We start from the raw sequence: 20,620 nt of genomic DNA, 5'->3' as shown, positions 1-20,620 counted from the left end.
TTTTTTACCTAAATCATAATAGATAAAACATTCAAACAAAGAGAACATAAATGTTTATAAATATTAGAATAATTTATAAATAACCACAACATTAAAAGCACATCATCATAAGGTTGTTAATGAAAAATGAAAAAGTTAGTTTATAGTCACATTTATGGTTGGTGGAGTGGCGTCTATTATTTCCAATGTCACTTGTATATTCAAAGGAGTGGTATCTAGGAATGACAAAAATATTGCGTGTGGAGATAAATTTCGCTTTGGATAGTCGGTAGAGTGGCGTCTATTATTTATTTATATTTTATTTTAGAAATTTATAAATATCATTTTTTAAATATTTATGAATATCTACAAAAATCCGTGAATTTTTTAAAATTATATATTTTTTAAAAAGTATCATCTAAAGAGACATGAAACGAGTTGGATTTTTTTTGTTACATTGAGTTTTTTTTTTTGTGGCTTTTATTTAAAAAATAAAAACTAGTTGTAAGCATGGATTCTTGACGTCAACTTATAGCATAGACATAATTTATTTTCTTGTGCTTAATTAGAGGTTTCGTAGTCTTTATATTTATATTTTTGTTATATATAAAATTATAAAGTAAGTAAACTTTGAGTGTAAATATTAGTATATTGAGAGATAAATTTTGATCTCTTATTCTTTTCTATTTTTTTTTTGTAGATTTTTAACTTAGTTAATTAAGTTTCTTTAATAAGTTATCTAATTAAGTAATAAAACTTTTAACACAATATTTTTAACTAAAAAATATATAAATAAATATAAGATTCAATACAAATTTGATATAAAAATATATAATATTTATTTTAATTTGAAAACTCAGTTAGGTGTTTGTCCTTTGCTTATCCATAAATTCATTGCTTTCAAATTTGGTGATAGTGTTGTGTATGAAAAGTCCAGTTTAGTTAAACTCGTTTTCTCACGCGCTTAACCTAAGAGGAGAGAGATATTTTCAATCAAAAGAGAGTGTGAAAAAGTCTTATTCTTTGGAAGAAGAAAAAGAGAGAAAATTTGTCAGCAAATTCACATGGTCATCTTATTGATAGTTGGATCGAACTAAAATTTTTGCAACACGTTCATGACATATAGTTCCTTAGTTTGACCGTTGATTTCCAACTGGAAGTTTGTGGTTAGAGAAATTTGTCTCTCATGATTTCTCCTTTTTATGTTTCTCTTTCTTTTGTTGTTTATATTTGAGAACATTTTTGCTTTGGAGTATTGGTCGATTGTAGGCATTTATTTATGTTTTTTTTATTCTATTATAACCATATTTGACCTTAATGAAGCATGATTGATTGGTTTATATCCGTGAGTTTTTACTTCTCACATTGAGAAGGTTTTTTCATGTTAAAAATATTGATATTTTCTTTTGTGATTATTGTTGCAATTTTTATTATTGTTGCTCCTTATAAATTCTTGGAAGTTTGGGAAAATTATTTTTGCTGCATAATTTAGTACTTTTTTGTTGTTATGTGTTGTTTCCCCATCATAGTGGTTTCAAAGTCTAGTTTAGGGCTATATTTACTTATTTGAACGATGTAGGCAAATACAAATATGGTTGTTTTAAATAGTACAAATTATTGTTTGCAGAATATCAAGATTAAAGTCTTGTTGTGAAGAAATTGAACCTTCATGTCTTTGCTACATAAAAGTTATATTTTATGTTGGTGAAGAATAGAACTTTGAACACCAATAGGTATGTGGTTTTATTTGACAATACATAGAAGACAATGTTTATAATCACATTGCTAAAGAGACCCAAGCTAGAACTCTCTGAGAAAAGATTGAGTCTTTGTATACTTTTAATTTAGGCTATAATAAATTGTGTTTTTTTAGTTGCTTGATAAATTTGAGGTACAAAGAGAGTTCTTCCATTACAAATCACATAGATGAGTTTTTAGGGCTTCTAAATCAATTGTGGGTAGTGTAGTCAAAATGAGTTGAAATCCGTGAGCCAACCCGGTCGACCACGGGTTTGGACCAGGTTGGGATGAGAAAAAATTAAAAATTTTAATACAGACCAATTTTGAACCCAACTCACCTGGATTAAACCTGCGGCGAGCGAGTTAGCTCACCAACCCACCTAACTTTTTTAATTTATTAGTTAACAGTTTTCTTTTATTGTATTGTAAATGGGGATAAAGAAGAATATGCTTCAAGAAAACAAAATATTGTGGATTTATCCATTCAAGATTTTAATCTTATTGATGGCTAAGTGATGCAAAAATTATCAATGTTAGATACTTATTTATTTTTCTTTTTGTGTTTGCTTTTGGATTGTGTTTGGAGTTTAAGATGATTTTGGATTGTATTTGGATTATATGGTTTTTTTTTGTCTTCAAAGTTTAACATCATTTTGGACTGAAATTTATTTAGATTTGAATTAGAAAATTTTTGTCATTTTTTTGGAATTGAAAAAAAACCTTGTAATTAAGTGTGCTAGTAAGCCAACCCGTTTAACCTATCAACCTATGGTAGGCCAAGCCAGGTGACCCGTTTTGACAACATTAATTGTGGGAATGAGTATCAACTTTGATGATGAAGTTTTAGGACTACGACAACTAAATACTCCATCAAAGTCTTTGGAGATATTTTCGATTTCAATTACAAACTCAGCCTCTAATGGTATTGTTTCTTTCCATATGACAAAGAGTGATGCTCTAATGAAGGAAGGTACATCGTTCATTTTCTGCTTGAGATGCTAGTTACCGAAATAAGGAGAGAAGTCAAAAAAGTGAATCAAAAGGTGGTGGAGAAAAATAGTAAGAGCAATTCCAAGTTAAGACACAAGAATATGGAATGTCATTATTGTAATGAATTTGAGCACATTTAAAAATATTGTTTTAAGTGAAAAAAGGAGAACGAAGGTAAAAAGGGAAAGCAAAAGAAGAATGATGGGGATGATGATGATCGTGTTATTGCTACTACATGTACTGATCTTGTTCTTTTTCGTGACTGAGTTTGTTAATCTTGTATCAAATAACAACACGAGGATAATTGACAATGGTGCTACATTGGATATCACTTTAAAGAAGGAGTTATTCACATGCAAAACTTCTAGTGATTTTGGAGTGTTGAAATGGGTAATGATGGTGTGTCAAAAGTTGTTGGTGTTGTGATGTTTGCTTGCAAACCAACATGGAAGTGTAGTTATTACATAGAGGAATCAAACATACTCCAGATGTTCACTTTAATATTATATTTGTGCATTTTCTTGATGATAGTTATGGCAATCACTTTGGTTCTGGTAGATGGAAACTTACTAAAGATAAGTTAGTTATGGCCAAAAGGAAGACAAATTCTAAATTATATAGGATTAAAGTTTTGGTTTTTGAAGACAGTGTGAATATTATGTATATGGAAGCATCTTTGCGGCACCAAAAGGATTGGTCATATAAGTCAAAAAGGGCTTAATTGCTTAGCCAAAAAGAATGGGATTGAAAAGTGTATAGTTAGTTAAATGTCCTCACTATATTGTTAGTAAACAAACCAAAGTATCATTTAAGAAGCGTGATAAATGTGAAAAATACTTGTTTTTATACTTATTAATACTCTCAAAGTTGTAATTATTCATGAGTTATGTGTTTTCCTCATTGAAAAATGTAATAGTTATTAGGAAAGTTTGTGTTAGCTCATTGTACAGGAACTTGATATATCATTGAAGATCTCTTAGCACTTTCTCGCTAAGCTACTCATAACTCGCTCAATTGAAAGAAAGGTCACTCGCTTAGCGAGTAAAGTGGCTCACTCAGTGATTGGCATCAGTTAACAAAGGATCAATTGACTTTTCGCTATTTGAATGCATACTTGTTCGCTGAGCGAATCATGTATTTTTGGAGTAGTTATTAAGTCGAGAAAGAAAGAAAATGGGGGAGTTCTAGTTAGAAAGGTAGGAAAATATTTCACGAAATTGTGGAAGGATACTTCAAGACATCAGGACATCGTTCTTCACCAAATTTCATCAAACGTGTATGTTTTAGATGATTAAGAGTAGCTAAATTTCTCTTTCGTTGGAATTGGATGTAATAAACTCAATGTGATGTAAATTTCCTGTACAATATATCTATGTTGTTCATCTGCACTTTCTTATTTTGACTGTCAATATATGGAAATATAATGTAATTTGAATGTTTATGAATACTGGAAAGTAATCTTGAATGTGGACATAAGATAGAGCAACCAAAGTGAGTGATACTAGGAATGATGTCAATTCTTCTTGGTCATTCTTGAATATTTGATTTTAATGCAAATTATATCTTAAATGGATTAAGGAATTAATAATTTAACATATATATTTAAAACTCGATCTTAAAGAATTAAACCGAGTATACCTTGATGTGAATGTGTGAACAACAATATGTTATATTGTACAAAGTTTTATTCTGATGTGATTCATGAAATCCAATTCCAATGAAGCTTCTTTTCAAATTTCAATCATAATCTTTAAATTCTTGTTGTTATAATTCAATTTCATCATCATGAATTCAATCATCATCGTTTCTAAGTTGACTTTGGTAAATAATTAAGATTAAATAAACAAAACACAAGTCTCTTGGAAGAACAATACTTGAAACTTACATTTACTACTTGAAACAATTTCTTTCACTTGCCAAAAAGTTATTAAAGCATCATCCCTTAGTGAGGTAAGAGTTGCTCGAATTAGTGCCTTTTGATATTTATGACCCACTGATAATAAATTCATTTAGTGGTGCACTTTACTTTGTTACTTATATTGTTCCAAGAAGCTATAGGTCTATGCATTTCAGTAAAAAGATCAAGTGCTTGAAAAGTTTGATGAATTTCATACTTTTTTTAAGATGCAATAAGGAAAGAAGGTGAAATGCATTTGTATTTATATATTTTGATTTGGTCTTTCACCTTATAAGTTAATACATTACAAAAATCTATGGAATTACCAATGGAATTTTACCAACAAAAATAAATTTGTTGATAAATTTAAATTATCAATGGATTTTGAAATTTTTATTATTAATAGATATTACCGACTAAAAAATTTGTCGTTAAATTCGTCGATAATACATATTTTATATAATGACAAATTTTTCATCGATAAAATCCTTCGATAAAAGAAACATGTATTATCAATTGATTAATCTGTCTATAATTCCATCAATAAAAAGAAAGTCAAATTTTATGCCCAAAATACACCGGATTTAGACATAAAGATACATTGGCTCTCTTGTTCACTCCTTTCTCTCTTTCTCTCTTTCTCTGCATCGCATGGAGAACCACCAACTTCATTTTCGACAATAACGCCATGCTAGAACAACATGGCGAAAAAGCACCTACCTCCACCACCACAGCACAATGTTCCAATTGGGAAAGCACTAAATCGTCGAATGCTATCGTTGTCGTCATTATGGATGCAATGTAGTCATCAAATCCAACAAAAAGCTCTATGGCCTCATTGAAATGCTCATCTTCATCACTATCTCATCGTCTCCTACTCCTGGTTTTGGTGGTAGCTTTCATTCTCAGATTTGAGAGCTGAGTTTACAAACTTTAAAGCCCTGGTCATGAGAGTGTTGCCTAAAACTTCACAAGATGAATTCAATATCCCTCCGACCCAGCCACGACCCTCCTAGCCACCCGCTGTCCCTCAGAAACCCACATCAATCCAACCCTCATCAGTCCAACCGACATCAGTCCAACCCACACTAGTCCAGCCATCTATAAAGGAGCAGGATGATGAAGATCATTCTGATGATAACTATGTACATTATTAGTTTCATTTTGTTATTAGTTGTTATAGAAACTTTTGGATATTAGAACATTTGGAGTTTAGATCATTTGGATGTTAGATCAATTGGATGATTTGGATCTTAGAACATCATTATGTTACATTGTTTTATGTTTTAAATATAAATACATGTTCTATGGATTAATGGACGATTCAAATGTTATATTGTTTTTTTGATCAATGATTGCATCATTGAGATGCACATTATGCAGGTCTGTATGTTGTTGGAAAATGTTATGCAGGTCTGTTTCTGTTGTGAACAGTTTGGTTTCATAAGAAATACAATGGTGCCTTAGGTCTGCTTCCAACTTACCGAAGGCTTTTGCCCTTCGGTAATTACCCACGTTAGGTAATTACCGAAGGTTTTTGCCCTTCGATAATTACCGAAAGCTTTTGGCCCTCGGTAATTACCGAAGGGCGGAAGCTCTCGGTAAATGTTAGCGACAAGAGATTTACCGAGGGCTCTTTGACCGTCAATAAACTGTCTGTAATTATCTTTTACTGACGGTTTTTGGGCTGTTTCCGAGGGTTCCTGGCCTTCGGTAATGCCCTTCTGTTTTGTAGTGTTAATTGAGAGGTTATTGATCTAAACTACCAAAACCTTACTATGTAGGTTAAGAGAATGAGACAGTTGAATCTCAAGGGGTGTAGAAGCATTTGCACGATGGAAAAACAAATACTTTCAGCCCCAAAAGAAAGAAGAAGGAGAGAAGAAAGAGAAAAATCAACTTGTGATATGAAATTTATCGAGAGATTTTTTTTTCAATAATTACTGACGAATTTTTCTTTAATATTCATCAACGGATATAAATTACCGTGGATAACATATTCCCAACTGCATTGTATTGGTAGATTTTGGTTCATCATAAATCTATCAAAAAAAGGTTATTTCTAACTATTTTTTTTTCTGTTTTCAATAAATTTTGACTATCAATAATGTTTATTTTATTTGTAGTGATATGTAAAGTTGATAAAGAATTAAATTTTTAAAAAAAATAAAGATAATAAAATATTTTTAATTATTGTATTGAATTGAAGTGTTCGGTTAAATAGTTTGAAAATACTAATTACTTTTTATATAGTTCAAACACTTTCATTTTTAAAAGCTTTTTACCGTTGATGGAAAAAATGGATGTGGAGAGGATAAGGTGGGTATTGTGGCGTTGTGCATAGGAACACACAAGAACAAGTGCAAGTGAAGAGATTTAAATTTTTTTTTATTAAATTTTTTATCATGAATAATTAGATTATTTCAATAAGGCTACAAGGGTGCAGGAAGAAAACACGATGAATCAATGAATGAGTACAATGTGAAATTTACTATTAAAATTTTGGGGCCAATCTATTGGTCCAATAACAGAAACTGAGCTTTTTGCTGCCTCCACTCTGACGATTTATTCTTGTACTTTCATTTTTTTTCTTCAAAATATTAGTTTATCCTTTATATTTTATAACAACCATAATGCATTTTCGTTGTAGGTTTTTCCCAGGTTGCGTTTTTAGGTTCGAACACTGACAAAGATTATTGATGAAGGTGAAGTTCTTTAGTTGGGTGGAGTAATTCAAAAGCTATTGCTAAAGTTTTTTCTAATTAGTTATATATTATCTAATCATTTTATAAATCTTTTGTAGAAACAAGAAGGAATGAATAAGAAACAGAAACGAAACGATTGTAGTGTTTTTTTTAGATTAAGAGAATTAAAAGAATGAATAAAACTATTTGAAGAAAAAGTTTATAAATATTTGTGTATCATATAATAAGTATAATATTATTATTATTAATATTATAAATTATAAAAATATTTTTATTATAATAATAATAATTACTTTTAATTATTATTATTTTTGTTATTAATAATATACACATATAGAAAAATTATCTTAAAATAAAATTTAAATTATTCTTTAAAATAATAAAAATATTAATATTATTATTATCATGAAAATAATTATTATTTTTATTCTATAACAAATGAATCTCCTGCATGTCATACAACTGTAAAATGTAAAAGGAATTAAAAAAAAAATCATACGGTAATTACAAAATTTGTCCACACAACTTTTTTTATTTTGTGAAAATGAAAATCTAACCTTTTCTTTTAAATATGTGGTTTTACTTATTAGTAAATCCGTTAAAATAAATTGAAGAACAGGTCCAACTTTGTTGAAGGAACCAGAGGCTTACAATTATGTGGCTTCTGAGAAAGAGAGAACAGGTCCAACTTTGTTTATGTAAATTCTTAATTATTATTAACTTTGGTCTTGATGGTATATTAGGTTCTAATATTTTATTCTTCCTAACCACTATTATTTGAATACAGCTGTCAGACTCAATTATTTAATCTGTACAGTGGTTGTCAGCATTCACCATCTCTATTTATTATGATTATGATTAGGTCTAGGTCTGATTCGACTTGTTTCCACAAATATGTTTTATAAAAAATGCTACCAACAAAATACTAGGGCATATATTATCTTTTAAATTTCCTCCACTTTCTTTTATTAATATCATGCTAAATATTAAAAAGTGGATTTAAAGTCTAACACAACCCCACAAAACTGACTTGTAGTGGTTTGCATCCACTTATAAATTATGAATTGGTTTCCTTCACGTCGAGGTATAGATATCTATATCTCGGCGTGAAGGGGGTGTGTTGAAAGTCTCACATCGACTAGAGATAAAGTTAAATTATAATATATAAGTGAGGTGCAAATCTCATTTTATAAGCCGGTTTTGTGGGATTGAGTTAAGCTTAAACCCAATATCTAATATGATATCAGAGTCATAGTTAGAGTCTATCCTAGCGAGTTCTAAGTAGACATTTCTGTTTCCACCCATTGTCAGGCTCCTATCGAACCACCCATTAATTTCTATTATCTATTAATAACAAGTTTGACATATATAATTTGTATGCACAAACTTAAGGAGTATTAGATATATCATATTTATGTTATCTTATCTTTATCTTTTATTGTTATCGAATTTGTTATTATTTTTTATTTGTATTTTGGACTTTGTCTATATTTTTTCTATTATAAATCACGTATTCTATGAGTATATTCAACCTAAATAGGGTTAATCTTATGCATAATTTTCACTGTATTCAACTATACTTATTTTTTTTTATTAATAGTTGTATAGACTTTTTTTATCATAATGTGTTTTCTTACGTATAAAATTTAAATAATTTATTTATAATTTCAACGACATATTTATATTTCAGAGAGTATCAAAGGATGCATCACGAACAAATAACAAGAGCACACAAATATAACAATTTTAAACATTCAATGCTTTTCTTTTTCTTCCTCTTCCAATATTTATTCTTAAACAAAAAGATGAGCACAAAAATAAATATTAATACTAATCACAATTTAAATTAAGAAAAGCTTAATGAACATAACTAATAAAAATAAATAGAAATATGAAAGAAAAAACTATATTATATATATATATATATATATATATATATATATATATATATATATATATATATATATATATATATATATATATATATTATCCATCTATATATATAAAGGTTTATATCATATTGACGTTACCTTGTATCAATTTAACAGTTCTGACTTAATGCGTTGGAGTCTTTTATAGGGTTATCTGGAGAAAAAGTTGTGGATTTTGGTGAAATATTTCCAGAACCCTTGTAATGAAGAAAATGTTTAAATAATGAAAAGGGAAGGAAGAGAGATCTGAGAACTGAGAACTGAGAACTGAGAACTCAAAAGTGTGTTGAGAATAGAAGAAGACTTACATATTGCGTTGGTCTGAGCTGATCTAAGAAAATTAGTTTCTGAAGAGGATGAGACTAAGATGGAGTTGATAGCTTTAGGACTAGCGTTCTCAAAGCCTTGTAATTAAGAAAAGTTGAAAAAGTTAAATAATGAAAAAGGAAGGAAGAGAGATATGCGAGCTCAAAGGTATGGTGAGTATATACTGAGAATATAAGAAGATTTACAGATTGTGTTGCACTGAGCTTATATAAGAAAAACAGTTTCTGCAGAGGATGAGAGTTGGTGGTTTGAAGAGTAGATTTCTTTGTAACACAGAGTTGAAGATGTGAATCAGATTTTAGGAGAAGAAAGAGAGTGTTGGTGTCGTTCTACGAGAAATAAATAAATAAAGATGAATATATGGTTAATTGCCTGTGGCTCCTTCTCATTTGTTGTTGTTCTGATATAAAGAAGTAGTGTTGTTGACGTTTTCGAAACATATATATCTGCAAATTGTTTATAAATAATATTTAAATTTTTTACTTTTATTAGAATAACATGGATTTTTAATAGAGTAACGATGGTGTGACGTATTTTTAAAAAATAAAATAAAATAAAAAATATAATATTAAATAAATATAAAAAATTTGTATATATTAAACTATCATTTTTATTAACTCTTGAAAAGTAGCTTTGATTTATGTACTGAGGGGGAGATGATTTTGGCATCATTTAAATTTGGAAGGGGTGAGTGGGGGAGTGACAGCGGAAGGGTGTATGGCATAGTAAAGCGGATGAGCATAAATTTTTTCAGAAAACAATAAGAATAATTTAAAATGGAAAAAAATTTGAAGGATAATTAAAAATAGGGTTAAATATGTTTTTAGTTCATAAACTATCAAGCGATTTTGGGTTTTATCCATCTTCGAAAGGTTTGTTCATTTTCATCCTATTAGTTTTAAAATTGAACGACGTTAAGTTTTCGTTGATGTGGCAAATGGCGAGCCACATCACTTTTCTTTTCTTTTGAAACGTGTCAATCTAATCAATCTTTAACAGTTACCCAAAGGTTGTCGTTACTGTTGAGAACCCGCTCCACGGCGCCTCCGCATTGGAAAAGTCTCGCCGGCGATCGACCTTCCCTCTCCAAAGCTCTCTGCTTGCGGCTTTTGCACCGCTGGAGGTGTAATTTCTCGAGAGTCTCCATTCACTACAAAAGAGTCTTCGTTCACACGTTACCGAAGCCCCCCATGTCAACGACTAAGAGTTTATCGAAGTTGTTGGTTGCTGCTCTGATTTTTGCAATTGAGAAGTGGCGGTAGAGGTGGGTGGGTAGCGAAGATGAGCCACTACCCAGAGAAGTTCCATATTTTTTATTGGGAGCCTTGTTGACATAGACGTTCTTTCTGTGTTTGATGAGGAACAAAACAGTGAGAGAGAGGAAAACGACACCGAAAACTGCACCAGCAACTTCAGCAGTTAGGGGTCTCTTGGTGCTGTTATTTTTCTTCTTTGAGATTTGTTTATTAGGGGTTTGTGGAAGAGGGTCTAGGTTCAGTTCAACAAGACTGTCTTTTGTGTTGATGATTTTGAAAACTTCAATTGCATTGAGTTGTGCATCCTGAATGGAGCTTTTACTATTAGGATGCATTTCCAGTGAGGCATGACCGAGACCGAGCGGTCGGTGAAGCGGTGGGTGGATTGAGTCCTAACAACCGAGCGGTGGCATGACCGAGACCGAGCGGTGCATGAACGAGATCGAGCGGTGGTAGTTAGGATTTTGAATTTTAACAATATCTTCTCTTCTCTTCCCTACTCGGTCATCCCAATAACATTTCTTATCTCACATTCACATATACCATTCATTTTGTCAGGATGAGTCCACTCGCATTTTGTTCCCAACCCCACCGTTTTTGTTCTAAGCTTCTTGAAATTGTTATGATATTCTGATTGAATCTTGAGTTTAGAATTTTGTTCAAGTTTTGAATTGCGTATCCTTTTTAAATGCATCCATGACTGAAACTCCATAGAATTTGTCTCGGCTTTTGTTATTTGTAGCCAGTAGCGCTAAATGAATTCTTACATAACTTAATATGCTTACCAGAATCTTGAAGATTTCAAAAATTGGATTTCTTTGACTTCCCCGGGACACTAGTAGTGTTGGCTCATCAAGTGTTTTTGACAAAGGAAAAGTAGCAATCTAGTATGGAGTTCTGAATAAACAGAGAAACATAAACCAAGCTGGGAGCTGCATTTGGGTGGCGACAATTTAAATAGATGAATAAATTTGAAAGAACTAGATCAGGTCAGTGTTATGGCGAGCTCAAAGACAGGTTTTAGGTTTTCTTTGCTTCTGATTTCTTTTTCTACTTGCTACTTGGGAACCTTTTTCTCTTTCTACTCGCGGAGAAGGTGTCGTTGGCAGAGGAGCAAAGCTGGGGATGGAGATGAAAGAGGTGAAGGTGACGATGGAGTCGTAGGAGGATAAAAAAAAGAAGAAAAGCAACGTGACACACAATAACAAGGGAAGGTGGCATAACACGTGGCTCGTCGTTTGCCACATCAAAGAAAAATTAATGTCGTTCAATTTTAAGGACTAAAAGTAAGAGTTTTAAAACTAAGAGGATGAAAATGAACAAACCTTTCGAAGAGGGACGAAACCCAAAATCGCGTGATATAGTTTAGGAACTAAAAACATATTTAACCTTTAAAAATATAAAAAACACTGGCAAAAATGTCAAATGAAGGACTATTTATTAAATAGGAGAGATGTAATACAAATTCAGTTTCTTATCCAATTCAATCCTAATTTTAAAACACTGATTTCATGTTATTGAATTGCAGTTAATGTAAGACTCGTCAAAATAAAATGATTTCTTACCTTAACTATTTTACTTTGTGGTATTATATAATAACTTGTGATGAGAATCAATGTTGAAAAATATTTAAGGAAGGGAAGAAAATTAAATTAATATTGGTTTTATATTAATTTTCGGAAAAGTTTGATAGAGTGTTTTAGTATAATTGTTTGCGCTATTATGTCAGCGAATGGAGCTTGGTTTAGTGGTTGATGTGAGTGTGCATGGAGGGTATGTGTACTTGGTCTCAAGTTCAAATCCTCATAAAACCAAAATAATGCTTCAAGCTCACTGAGAAGACCAGAGAGGGTTGAATGTCTCGCCCAATGACTTCGGCTCGTGTGAGTATAGTGCTCGGTGGGTGCGCCTAACCGAAGTTTTTACTCGTAATTCCTTGAAAGGTCGGGGAGATAGGTCTGAAGTTGCGATGGAAGATGGCTCGAATCGCCCTGTTTTGCGAAACAGGTTTGGTACGACAAAATTCAAGGAAACAACAGAAGCTTGAGTAAATGATTGAGTCGTAATATTGTGTTGTATTGTAATATTGTGACTTGATAGTCTAAGTGGTGATGATCTGAGTTACGAGTTGAATATTGTGTTGTATTGTAAGGTTGTGACTAGGATAATCTAAGTTATGATATTTTGATATTTAAATTATATGCTATGTTAGATTCTTCGTTACTCACCCTGAAATGTTGTGGTTGTGGTTTCCACCTACGATGATCGTACTTGTACGGGAGTAGATGGCGTTGCAGATGAGGCAGAGATGAAGTAGCACGACGAGAGTTATGGGAATGACTATGGGGGATTTATCATGTTTTAATGTAATTTTATGTCTTTGAATAATGAATTTGATAATTGTAAGGTTTTAACCTTATGTTGTAAGACGCTTAAACTTTTGATCGTTTGGTTCCGCGATGTTAATTTAAAAAAAATTTGGCGTAAAATTTTGGATTTTGTTAGTTTTTAGTGGCACTCCGTAAGGGGTGTTACAGTTAACTGAATTGCAAATGCAAACGTTTAGTTTAAAAAAATGAATTAGAAAATAATATAATTTAGTTTTTAATAAAAATAGTGTAGTTAATATAATATAAAATAGTATAGATAAAATAAAATTCACTGCAATTACATTAATTATGCACAACACTAATTCATGGATAGGAATCAAATCATATGTTCCCGAGGATAGTAAGTACTTATATGTTGTTTCTTTCATAAAAGAACATTTGATGAAGTTTTTATTTTTGTTGCCTTTGTCGTTGTGCAATTTGTTGAGCCCAATATTGTGCTATACACGCCTACACTCAGTTGTGGTAATTGTTGTTACAATCCAAACTACTGTCATGGCAGTTAGACCTTTTGACTATATATACTTGTTGTCATAATCACTTTTTTCTAATTACATATATACTTATGCATCTTCATTCAACCATTAATGAGATTTCTCTATCTCTGTACCACTTTCTGCATTATCCTTTTGCATTTGTTGCATAATTCCAAATAGCGTGAACTAACAATGGTATTAGAGTCAGGTTGCGAAAACCTGGTGAATAGTGGTGAAGCTCAAAATATGCATCAATAAGAGGAAAGTCTCGAAAGAAGTGATGGTTGGAATGGTCCAGAGCAATCTACTAGTGTTTGATGGCAAAGGGTATGATGATTGGTGCGTCAAGATGGATGCAATTCTTGGCTTCCAAGAAGTGAATGAAATTGTAAAGAAAGACTTCAAAGGACCTTTGAAGAGTGATTTAGAAGAGATGAAGAAATTGTACAAGGAGAACAGGAGGGTGAACTGCAAAGCGAGAATGTTGTTGCATCAGTGTATATTTGTTGCTATCTTCCAAAAAGTTTCAAAGGCTGTAACGGAAAAGGAGGTTTCAGACATTCTGCAAGAAGCCTATAACAACTCTGGAAAAGTGAAGAAGATCATGTTGTAATCTTTACAAAGGGAGTATGAACTTCTGTGCATGGGAGAGCAAGAAACAATTGTGGAGTACATTAGAAGAATTGAAGTTGTGGTGAATGCAATGAGAGCCTGTGACAAAATCGTGAAAGACAAGAAAATTATTGAGAAGATTCTCAGAACGTTAACTCCTCAATATGACCATATAGTCGTCGTCGTAGAAGAATGCAAGGATCTTGAAACTATGAGGGTGGAAGAGTTGTAGAATTCTTTGGAAGCGCATGAAGAAGTCTGATGGAAAGGAAGAATGCGGAAAAAGGCTTGAATCAAGGCATAAATCAAGCCTTACAAGCCAAAAATGACCAAAATTTCATGGGTTGTGGAGTTGGAAGGGGCAGAGGACGTTCAAGAGGTGGACAAACTGGAGGCAGAAACACAAAATTCTCTGAACAACCTACTGAAGAAAATGGTAGCGAACAAAGAAAGGTAAACAAGAGAGGTGCAAGGTAGTCAAGAGGCAAAGGTAGAAAGAATCTTGATAAAAGAAACAATCTATGTTATACTTGCAACAAGCATGGACACTACTCATCAGAATCTTAGCATAACGAAGCTGTGAAGAAAGAAAAGAATGATAAAGAAAATCTTGCATAAGATACGTGTGGCTTAGAATCGGAACATGTGTTAGGCATGATGAAGATGAATTATGCTGGAAGTTGACGCTGGACAGGTGTGAACAAGAATTAGGTTATGCGCTGGTCAGGTTCAACCAAGAGACAGACCACGTGTTTCTATCAAATGCAACAAGCCATGTAGAGGATGAATCATGTTGGTACTTGGACACATGGTGTTCCAACCATATGAAAGGTAAGAGAGAATGGCTGATAAACCTGGACACAAGCATAAAAAGCAATGTGAGATTTGCAGATAATAGTGTGATCATGGCTGAAGGAGCGGGCAAGGTCTTGATCACTCGCAAGGACGGCAGATCCGCCTACATGATCAATGTGTTGTATGTTCCAACGATGAAGAGTAATTTGTTGAGTTTGGGACAACTTCTAGAAAAAGGTTACACCATGTCAAAGTAGAAAAAAACACATAGAAGTGTTGGATGAAAGGCAACGTCTAGTGCTCAAGGTTCCTCTTGCCAGAAACAGAATGTTTAAGGTGAATTTGAATGCTACTGTTGTTCAGTGTTTAGCTGTTGTTAATACTGAAGAGGAAGGATGGTTATGGCATTATCGCTTTGGGCATCTGAACTTTAAAAGTTTGAGTCACTTGAAAGGCAGAGAATTGGTAAAAGGGGTTCCAATGATATATATTCCTGACAAGGTGTGTGAGGGTTGTGCTATTGGGAAACAAACTAGAAAAGAATTCAAGAAATTTGTTCTCAAGAGAGTAAAGCAACCTCTTGAAGTTATCTACTCTGATGTGTGTGGGCCCTTTGATGTGCAGTCACTTGGAGGTAACAAATATTTCCTGATTTTTTTAAATGAATGGACTAGGAAAATCTGGATTTATTTGTTGAAAGAAAAGAAAGAAGTGTACTTATGCTTTGTTAAATTTTGCGCCATGGTGGAAAGGCAATCTGGTCTGCAAATCAAGACCTTCAAAACTGATGGTGGAGGAGAGTTCAACTCTAGCAAAATGAGCAGATTCTGCGATGATAAAGGAATTGTGCATGAGGTGGTTGCTCCATATACACCCCAGCATAATGGCCTGGCCGAAAGAAGGAATAAGATGTTGCTTGACATGACCAAGTGCATGATAAAAGGAAAGAAGCTGCCACATTGTCTATGGGGAGAGGTTGTTTCTACTACAACCTATTTGCTTAATAGAAGCCCAACAATAGCTCTATCGAATTGTATTCCTGAAGAGGCTTGGCCAGGAATCAAGTCAGCTACTAATCACCTGAGAATTTTTGGGTTTATATGATACAAACATATTCCATATGAGAGAAGAAAGAAGCTGGATGATAAGAGTGAAACCTTCATCCTTGTTGGCTACCATTCAACAAGTTCTTATAGGTTGTACAGTCCAGAGAAGAAACAAGTTGTTATCAGTAGAGATGTGATAGTGGATGAGGCTACCACATTTGACTGGAAGGAAGCTGAGGCAGACGTGAAAACAAGTTTAGTGCCTAGCTGGTTACAAGACGGAAACTATGATAGTGTTGAACAGGCTGCTACTAATGTTGAAACTAATAGTAGAATATCTCAAAGAACAAGATTTCCCTCTACTAAACTCAGAGAACATGAGGTGTTTGAAGATAGTGATATAGCAAATTATGGTGATCTCATCCCCCTTTCTTTCTTGGCTGATGTAGAAACACTTATTTGGAGGCAAGCAATTGATGTAAAGGAGTGGAAAGAAGCAATGATGGAGGAGCTGAAGGCAATTGAGAAGAACATAACCTAGGAGATCATAAAACTGCCTCAACACAAACAGCTCCTTGAGGTCAAGTGAGTGTTTAAGACCAAGTACAAACCGGATGGAGAAATAGAAAATCTTAAAGCTAGATTGGTTGCAAAAGGTTTTTTGCAGAAACGTGGAGTTGAATTCACATATGTCTTTGCACCAGTTGCAAGGCTTGAAACAGTGAGATTAGTGGTTGTAGTGGCCAGTTTTAAAGGCTGGAAAATTTGTCAAATGGATGTGAAATAAGCGTTCTTGAATGGACCATTAGAAGAGGAGGTTTATGTGAGACAATCCCCTGGATTTGAGAAAAAAGGTGAAGATCAGAAGGTATATAGGCTGAACAAAGCCTTATACGGGCTTAGATAGCCACCTCGGGCCTAGAACAACCACATCAATGCATTGCTTCTCAGATTAGGATTCCAAAAATGTTTTATGGAATTTCAAGTTTATGTGAAGTTAGTTGGACAACAAATTACTTTGTTGATTTGTCTGTATGTAGATGACCTTCTAGTGACTGGAAACTCTGCAAATGAAATTGAAGAATTCAAAAAGAGAATGAAAGAAGAATTTGATATGACAAATCTTGGCAATCTGAGTTACTTTCTCGGGCTGGAGTTCGTGCAGACAACATGATGGTATCGGAGGGGGTATTTTTCGAAGAGTATAGCGCAGCGGAATTAAAACTCAGAGAGTGGAAAGCGTATTCGATCACAATTAAACTTAATTTGGTCCTTTTAGTAAAAATAATTTTCTTTCAGAAAATTAATCATACAGTTGATATACGTAAAATAAAATGAGTTTAGGGAATAAGAAGATCAACACAGAATTTTTATCCTGGTTCAAATCAAAAGATTCTACGTCCAGTCGTTAATAACTATAAATAGTGATTAACCTTTTTCACTAAAAAATTGTTTAACAGATTACAAGATAATGAACAAGAATAAAATGAAGAGAACCACTCTACCAACTTGAAGAGAACCGCTTCAGCAATCGACCAACGATTCACAAGCTTCTCCTTTCACAAGACCAGGCAGAGCACCTTGCTAACTTGAAGAGAGTCTGCTCCGACTATCGACACACGATACGCGAGCCTCTCCTTTCACAAGACCAAGCAAGGGAGCAATGAACAAAAAGCTCTCTAAGAACGTTCCTCTGACACACAGTGTTCTAAGCTTTCTCAGTTCAAAAACGTTACTTTCTAATTTCTCCAAAACAAAATATATAGCCAAGTACACTGAGTGCCAAAGGTCAGCTCCCAACTGCCATGAATAATCGATTATTGTAAGTGATAATCGATTATTCAAGTCCGTTATAGGTTTTCAAAAATGTGATAATCGATTATATGAAGTGATAATCGATTATTCAAGTATGACTTGTGATAATCGATTATTGCTTAATCATAATCGATTATTGTAGTTAAAAATGCAAGTTTACAAGGTTTACAAGAATTTCCTACTACATTTAATTTCTACAAATTGCTTTTAACTAATTCTAATATCTTCTGCAACTAAAACTTCTTGTAGCATCATCAAAACAAATTTCTTCAAGATTTACCAATACTCCTTATTGGTAACAATCTCCCCCTTTTTGATGATGATCAAAAATTCAATTTTAAAAGCAAGTTTGGCTTACCTGCAAAACATACAAGCTAACAAACAACAACAAGGTTAGCAATACCTGTAATAATTTATACTTCTCCCCTTGTATTATTCTTCTCCCCCTTTTTGATCAGAAGCAAAAAGAATAATGTAATAACCTCCCCCTTAATATGAGCTCCCCCTCAAAAATAGAATATATGCAAAAAATAAAAGCTCATTATATTAAGAACAGAAAGGAATTACATGAAATTCATTAAGAAACTAAATACCATAAAGAAAATAACATAACAATCAAACTTAGATTTTTATGGTCGTTTATAGCCGTTATGGGATGCTCCAACGGCTCTATTTTTGAAACTGTCAGCGAGATAATCGATTATGGCTCGCGATAATCGATTATCAGTTCAATAATTACTGCCCAGAATTGCATGATAATCGATTATGCATAATGATAATCGATTATCTGCTCAAGATTTTCCAGAATTGAATTTGATGCATGAATAATCGATTATAACTTAGTGATAATCGATTATGAAGCGTTAAGTTTACGAAAAATGCAAAAATTTGCATAGATTTTGATTCTAAGATATGTCTAACATTCCTAACTCTCTTCTAAGTTCATAAAGTAAAGATACTCCCTTAAATATGCAATTCAAATTTAGTTTTTAGCATACTCAATTAACCCACGAAATCAACAACCACTTTTCAAACAATTAAGATATCAATGATTAAGCAACCAATTTATAAACTAAAATGAATGTAGCAATAGCTTAAATGGAAATGATCACAGCTGCTACAGGTTTGACATGAAAGCATTTCAGCTAGCACAATCAGTTAAAAAAAATAACTTTGACAACACAATTTACAACTTTCAAAACAACAACTATGATTCATGCACTCTCATATCCCAATTTGTTCAACTTCATATATTCAACTATGCATATCAAAACAACATATGCAAAAATTCAACCACAAGAGCTGATTTAGGTGCTATCTTTCAACATTTTTTAAACAAAATAATTTACATCAAAATTATGCAAATTTGATAAGTTCATTTTCTGCACCCAGGCTCTCAATGTATATTATCATAGCTCATTCATTATGCATTTGAACTTAAAAACAAATCTCCACAGAACCAACTTTGAAATAGAAATGACAATTTAATTTTCACATATCTTAATCATCAAAAATTTCTAATGAAAATTTGTCAGCCAACTCATTTAAATGACTTTTTCATAGTTTTTGATGCTTGACAGAGATTACACCAAAGGTAACTTCAAAGTACTCATGAAATTGAATACTAAGCCAGTTAAACACAAATTCTATAGATAATTATCAACAAAGCACTGAAATAACAATGCACATGGCTTTACATGACATGAATGAAATTCAACAATGAATATCTTAAATAAATGAATTTCACTTGATCAAAATGTGTAAACAGATAAGAACACACCACAGGATGAATGAAATAGTGATGAACATATCATTTGCCTAACCAGTAATGAATATAACAGTAATTAAATAATGGAAGATTAAATAAAAAACAAGATGTAACATCACAGTTTAAACAACACTTAGCTCAAATACTTGGTGCTTGAATGAAGGCTTTTGGATACCACTTGATGGAGTTACATCCTGGTTTGTAGCATCACTTCAAAGAGCATAATACCATAGAGCTCTCTTATCCTTTTGAAAACTTAACCTGCAAAGTAAAAACAATAGAGTTTTGGTCCCCATAATCTCATTTGGGTCCTTTGAGGTTAGAGACAATTTACTTTATAACAGGAATCCAAGCACATTTTCCATCAGGAACATCAAAATGTTTGATTCTACATTTGTTAGAAGTGTGCCCCTTTTTCATACAATAAAAGCATGTGACAACATTTGGGTTTCTATAAGACACAGTTCCTTTTTCAACCCATACCCTACGGGTTCTTTTATTTTTGTTCTTACTTTTATAAACACTTTTGTTTTTATAAACCTTTCTAACAGTTATAGGCATTTCAACATTATTATTTCCAGTTGCAACTTCAAGAAGATTTTCAAGAATATCAATATTAAGCATATGACTCTTACATGAAAGACATTCAACAGGATGTTCAACATTTGAAGACTCTTTCATTTCCAAGTTGCAAATTTTATTTCTCAAACTTACTTCCTCATCTAATGCCTTCTCATATTTAATTCGCAATTCTTTAAATTCCTTTTTCAAATTTTTATGAGCAGCATTCAATTTTTCAGATTCATCAAGCAATTCAAGAAAAGCTTTTTGCAAATCAAATTCACTAGATTCAGAATTAGAACAACTTACTTGGCTTGCAGTGTCATCAACAT

At 32.6% G+C, this 20,620-nt stretch overlaps 1 long non-coding RNA gene across 1 annotated transcript; it reads right to left on the bottom strand.

Annotated features, from left to right (window-relative positions):
• Positions 1 to 9,304: 9,304 nt before the first annotated feature.
• LOC124843796 (uncharacterized) lies at positions 9,305 to 9,921 on the bottom strand. The gene is made up of 3 exons (XR_007029310.2): positions 9,755 to 9,921; positions 9,551 to 9,646; positions 9,305 to 9,396 (listed from the first exon to the last, which is right to left on the bottom strand). It is a non-coding gene; the product is annotated as an uncharacterized LOC124843796 (long non-coding RNA).
• Between the last annotated feature and the right edge of the window lie 10,699 nt (positions 9,922 to 20,620).

The sequence above is a fragment of the Vigna umbellata genome, chromosome 4 (genome assembly GCF_029865625.1).
Source record: "Vigna umbellata cultivar VRB3 chromosome 4, Vumbellata_1.0, whole genome shotgun sequence".
In the NCBI taxonomy this organism is placed as follows: domain Eukaryota; kingdom Viridiplantae; phylum Streptophyta; class Magnoliopsida; order Fabales; family Fabaceae; genus Vigna; species Vigna umbellata.
Note: the sequence above shows the minus strand (reverse complement) of the source record. Positions and strands in the feature narration are given on the sequence as shown.